We start from the raw sequence: 6,084 nt of genomic DNA, 5'->3' as shown, positions 1-6,084 counted from the left end.
AAATAACGTAAATTTCTGCAATTTTGCCACAAAATAAAGGAAATTTCTGGAATTTTGACCCAATATAAAGGGAATTTCTGATTTTTGCCCCAAATAAATGGAATTTCTGACTTTTGCCCCTAAATTAGGGGAATTTCTGTAATTTTGCTCCAAAATACGGGGAATTTTTGCATTTTTGCCCGAAAATAAGGGGAATGCATATCTTCTTAATGCCATAAAAAAGTGAAATTTCTTTATTTTTGCTCCAAAATAAGGGGAATTTCTGCATTTTGCCTCTAAATAAGTGGAATTTCTGTCTTTTTCCCTCAAAACAAAGAGAATTTCTGACTTTTTTGCCCCAAAATAAAGGGAATTTCTGACTTATTACCCTGAAATAAGTAAAATTTCTGCTTTTGCCCCAAAATAAAAAAATATTTCTGCCTTTTTGCCGCCAAATAAGGGGAATTTCAGCCTTTTTACCTCAAAATAAGAAGAATTAATGCCTTTTTGCCCCAAAATAAGGAAAATTTCTGCCTTTTTCCCTGAAATAAGTGAAATTTCTGCAATTTTACCCCAAAATACGTGAAATTTCTGCAATTTTGCCCCAAAATAAGGGAAATTCCTGAAATTTTGCCACAAAATATAGGAAATTTCTGCTTTTTCCCCCAAATAAAGTGAATTTCAGCCTTTTTACCTCAAAATAAGGGGAATTTCTGCCTATTTGCCCCAACATAAGGAAAATTTCTGCCTTTTTTCCCTGATATAAGTGAAATTTCTGCAATTTTGCCCCAAAATAAGTAAAATTTCTGCAATTTTGCCCCAAAATAAAAGAAATTTCTGGAATTTTGCCCCAAAACAAGGGAAATTTTTGCCTTTTTGCCCCCAAATAAGGGGAATTAATACATTTTTGCAACAAAATATTAAGAATTTGTGCCTTTTTGCCCCAAAATAAAAAATTTCTGCCTTTTTTCCCAGAAATAAGTGAAATTTCTGCAATTTTGCCCCAACATAAGGGAAATTTCTGCCTATTTGCCCCCAAATAAGGGAAATTTCAGCCTTTTTACCTCAAAATAAGGGGAATTTCTGCATTTTTGCCACAAAATATTAGGAATTTCTGCCTTTTTGCCCGAAAATAAGGAAAATTTCTGCCTTTTTCTCTGAAATAAGTGAAATTTCTGCAATTTTGCTCCAAAATAAGTGGAATTTCTGAGTTTTGCCCCAAAATAAAGAGAATTTCTGTCTTTTTGCCCCAACATATAGGGAATTTCTGCCTTTTTGCCCCACAATTAGGGGATTTTCTGCAATTTTACTCTAAAATACAGGGAATTTCTGCCTTTTTGCCCGAAAATAAGGGGAATGCATACCTTTTTGCCATATAAAAGTGAAATTTCTTCATTTTTGCTCCAAAATAATGGCAATTTCTGCCTTTTTGCCTCTACATAAGTGGAATTTCTGTCTTTTCCCCCAAAACAAAGGGAATTTCTGGTTTTTTTTGGCCCAAAATTAGGGGAATTTCTGACTTATTTCCCAGAAATAAGTGAAATTTCTTCAATTTTGCCCCAAAATAAAAAAAAATTTCTGCCTTTTTGCCACAAAATAAGGGGAATTTCAGCATTTTTAACTCATAATAAGGGGAATTTCTGCCTTTTTGCCCCAAAATAAGAAAAAATTCTGCCTTTATTCCCTGAAATAAGTGAAATTTCTCCAATTTTGCTCCAAAAGAAGTGAAATTTCTGCAATTTTGCGCCAAACTAAGTGAAATTTCTGCAATTTTGCCACAAAATAAGGGAAATTTCTGACTTTTTGCCCCCTAATAAGGGGAATTTCAGCATTTTTACCTAAAAATAAGGGGAATTTCTGCATTTTTGCAACAAAATATTAGGAATTTGTGCCTTTTTGCCCCAAAATAAGGAAAATTTCTGCCTTTTTTCCCTGAAATAAGTGAAATTTCTGCAATTTTGCCCCAACATAAGGGAAATTTCTGCCTTTTTGCCCCCAAATAAGGGAAATTTCAGCCTTTTTACCTCAAAATAAGGGGAATTTCTGCATTTTTGCCACAAAATATTAGGAATTTCTGCCTTTTTGCCCGAAAATAAGGAAAATTTCTGCCTTTTTTCTGAAATAAGTGAAATTTCTGCAATTTTGCCCCAAAATAAGTGGAATTTCTGAGTTTTGCCCCAAAATAAAGAGTATTTCTGTCTTTTTGCCCCAACATATAGGGAATTTCTGCCTTTTTGCCCCACAATTAGGAAAATATCTGCAATTTTGCTCCAAAATACAGGGAATTTCTGCCTTTTTGCCCGAAAATAAGGGGAATGCATACCTTTTTGCCATATAAAAGGGAAATTTCTTCATTTTTGCTCCAAAATAAGGTGAATTTCTGCTTTTTTGCCTCTAAATAAATGGAATTTCTGTCTTTTTCCTCCAATCAAAGGGTATTTCTGTCTTTTTTCCTCCAAAATAATTGGAATTTCTGACTTATTACCCTGAAATAAGTGAAAATTTGCAATTTGGCCCCAAAATAAGGGAAATTTCTGCATTTTTGCCCCCAAGTAAGGGCAATTTCAGCCTTTTTACCTCAAAATAAGGGGAATTTCTGAATTTTTACCTCAAAATATATGGAATTTCTGCCTTTTTGCCCCATAATAAGGAAAATTTCTGCAATTTTTCCCCAAAATAAGGGGAATTTCTTCTTTTTTGCCCCAAAATAAAGGAAATTTCAGCCTTTTTACCTGAAAATAAGTAAAATTACTGCAATTTTGCCCCAAATAAGGGAAATTTCTGCAATTTTGCCCCAAAATAAGGTAAATTTCTGCAATTTTGCCACAAAATAAAGGAAATTTCTGGAATTTTGACCCAAAATAAAGGGAATTTCTGATTTTTGCCCCAAATAAATGGAATTTCTGCCTTTTGCCCCAAAATTAGGGGAATTTCTGTAATTTTGCTCCAAAATACGGGGAATTTTTGCATTTTTGCCCGAAAATAAGGGGAATGCATATCTTCTTAATGCCATAAAAAAGTGAAATTTCTTTATTTTTGCTCCAAAATAAGGGGAATTTCTGCATTTTGCCTCTAAATAAGTGGAATTTCTGTCTTTTTCCCTCAAAACAAAGAGAATTTCTGACTTTTTTGCCCCAAAATAAAGGGAATTTCTGACTTATTACCCTGAAATAAGTAAAATTTCTGGTTTTGCCCCAAAATAAAAAAATATTTCTGCCTTTTTGCCGCCAAATAAGGGGAATTTCAGCCTTTTTACCTCAAAATAAGAAGAATTAATGCCTTTTTGCCCCAAAATAAGGAAAATTTCTGCCTTTTTCCCTGAAATAAGTGAAATTTCTGCAATTTTGCCCCAAAATACGTGAAATTTCTGCAATTTTGCCCCAAAATAAAGGAAATTCCTGGACTTTTGCCACAAAATATAGGAAATTTCTGCTTTTTCCCCCAAATAAGGGGAATTTCAGCCTTTTTACCTCAAAATAAGGGGAATTTCTGCCTATTTGCCCCAACATAAGGAAAATTTCTGCCTTTTTTCCCTGATATAAGTGAAATTTCTGCAATTTTGCCTGAAAATAAGTAAAATTTCTGCAATTTTGCCCCAAAATAAAAGAAATTTCTGGAATTTTGCCCCAAAACAAGGGAAATTTTTGCCTTTTTGCCCCCAAATAAGGGGAATTAATACATTTTTGCAACAAAATATTAAGAATTTGTGCCTTTTTGCCCCAAAATAAAAAATTTCTGCCTTTTTTCCCAGAAATAAGTGAAATTTCTGCAATTTTGCCCCAACATAAGGGAAATTTCTGCCTATTTGCCCCCAAATAAGGGAAATTTCAGCCTTTTTACCTCAAAATAAGGGGAATTTCTGCATTTTTGCCACAAAATATTAGGAATTTCTGCCTTTTTGCCCGAAAATAAGGAAAATTTCTGCCTTTTTTTCTGAAATAAGTGAAATTTCTGCAATTTTGCTCCAAAATAAGTGGAATTTCTGAGTTTTGCCCCAAAATAAAGAGAATTTCTGTCTTTTTGCCCCAACATATAGGGAATTTCTGCCTTTTTGCCCCACAATTAGGGGATTTTCTGCAATTTTACTCTAAAATACAGGGAATTTCTGCATTTTTGCCCGAAAATAAGGGGAATGCATACCTTTTTGCCATATAAAAGTGAAATTTCTTCATTTTTGCTCCAAAATAATGGCAATTTCTGCCTTTTTGCCTCTACATAAGTGGAATTTCTGTCTTTTCCCCCAAAACAAAGGGAATTTCTGGGTTTTTTTGGCCCAAAATAAGGGGAATTTCTGACTTATTTCCCTGAAATAAGTGAAATTTCTTCAATTTTGCCCCAAAATAAAAAAAAAATTTCTGCCTTTTTGCCACAAAATAAGGGGAATTTCAGCATTTTTAACTCATAATAAGGGGAATTTCTGCCTTTTTGCCCCAAAATAAAAAAAAATTCTGCCTTTATTCCCTGAAATAAGTGAAATTTCTCCAATTTTGCTCCAAAAGAAGTGAAATTTCTGCAATTTTGCGCCAAACTAAGTGAAATTTCTGCAATTTTGCCACAAAATAAGGGAAATTTCTGACTTTTTGCCCCCTAATAAGGGGAATTTCAGCATTTTTACCTAAAAATAAGGGGAATTTCTGCATTTTTGCAACAAAATATTAGGAATTTGTGCCTTTTTGCCCCAAAATAAGGAAAATTTCTGCCTTTTTTCCCTGAAATAAGTGAAATTTCTGCAATTTTGCCCCAACATAAGGGAAATTTCTGCCTTTTTGCCCCCAAATAAGGGAAATTTCAGCCTTTTTACCTCAAAATAAGGGGAATTTCTGCATTTTTGCCACAAAATATTAGGAATTTCTGCCTTTTTGCCCGAAAATAAGGAAAATTTCTGCCTTTTTTCTGAAATAAGTGAAATTTCTGCAATTTTGCCCCAAAATAAGTGGAATTTCTGAGTTTTGCCCCAAAATAAAGAGAATTTCTGTCTTTTTGCCCCAACATATAGGGAATTTCTGCCTTTTTGCCCCACAATTAGGAAAATATCTGCAATTTTGCTCCAAAATACAGGGAATTTCTGCCTTTTTGCCCGAAAATAAGGGGAATGCATACCTTTTTGCCATATAAAAGGGAAATTTCTTCATTTTTGCTCCAAAATAAGGTGAATTTCTGCTTTTTTGCCTCTAAATAAATGGAATTTCTGTCTTTTTCCTCCAATCAAAGGGTATTTCTGTCTTTTTTCCTCCAAAATAATTGGAATTTCTGACTTATTACCCTGAAATAAGTGAAAATTTGCAATTTGGCCCCAAAATAAAGGAAATTTCTGCATTTTTGCCCCCAAGTAAGGGCAATTTCAGCCTTTTTACCTCAAAATAAGGGGAATTTCTGAATTTTTACCTCAAAATATATGGAATTTCTGCCTTTTTGCCCCATAATAAGGAAAATTTCTGCAATTTTTCCCCAAAATAAGGGGAATTTCTTCTTTTTTGCCCCAAAATAAAGGAAATTTCAGCCTTTTTACCTGAAAATAAGTAAAATTACTGCAATTTTGCCCCAAATAAGGGAAATTTCTGCAATTTTGCCCCAAAATAAGGTAAATTTCTGCAATTTTGCCACAAAATAAAGGAAATTTCTGGAATTTTGACCCAAAATAAAGGGAATTTCTGATTTTTGCCCCAAATAAATGGAATTTCTGCCTTTTGCCCCAAAATTAGGGGAATTTCTGTAATTTTGCTCCAAAATACGGGGAATTTTTGCATTTTTGCCCGAAAATAAGGGGAATGCATATCTTCTTAATGCCATAAAAAAGTGAAATTTCTTTATTTTTGCTCCAAAATAAGGGGAATTTCTGCATTTTGCCTCTAAATAAGTGGAATTTCTGTCTTTTTCCCTCAAAACAAAGAGAATTTCTGACTTTTTTGCCCCAAAATAAAGGGAATTTCTGACTTATTACCCTGAAATAAGTAAAATTTCTGGTTTTGCCTCAAAATAAAAAAATATTTCTGCCTTTTTGCCGCCAAATAAGGGGAATTTCAGCCTTTTTACCTCAAAATAAGAAGAATTAATGCCTTTTTGCCCCAAAATAAGGAAAATTTCTGCCTTTTTCCCTGAAATAAG

This window comes from Micromys minutus (genome assembly GCF_963924665.1).
Source record: "Micromys minutus genome assembly, chromosome: 28".
Classification (NCBI taxonomy): domain Eukaryota; kingdom Metazoa; phylum Chordata; class Mammalia; order Rodentia; family Muridae; genus Micromys; species Micromys minutus.
This window is presented reverse-complemented; position numbering follows the sequence as displayed.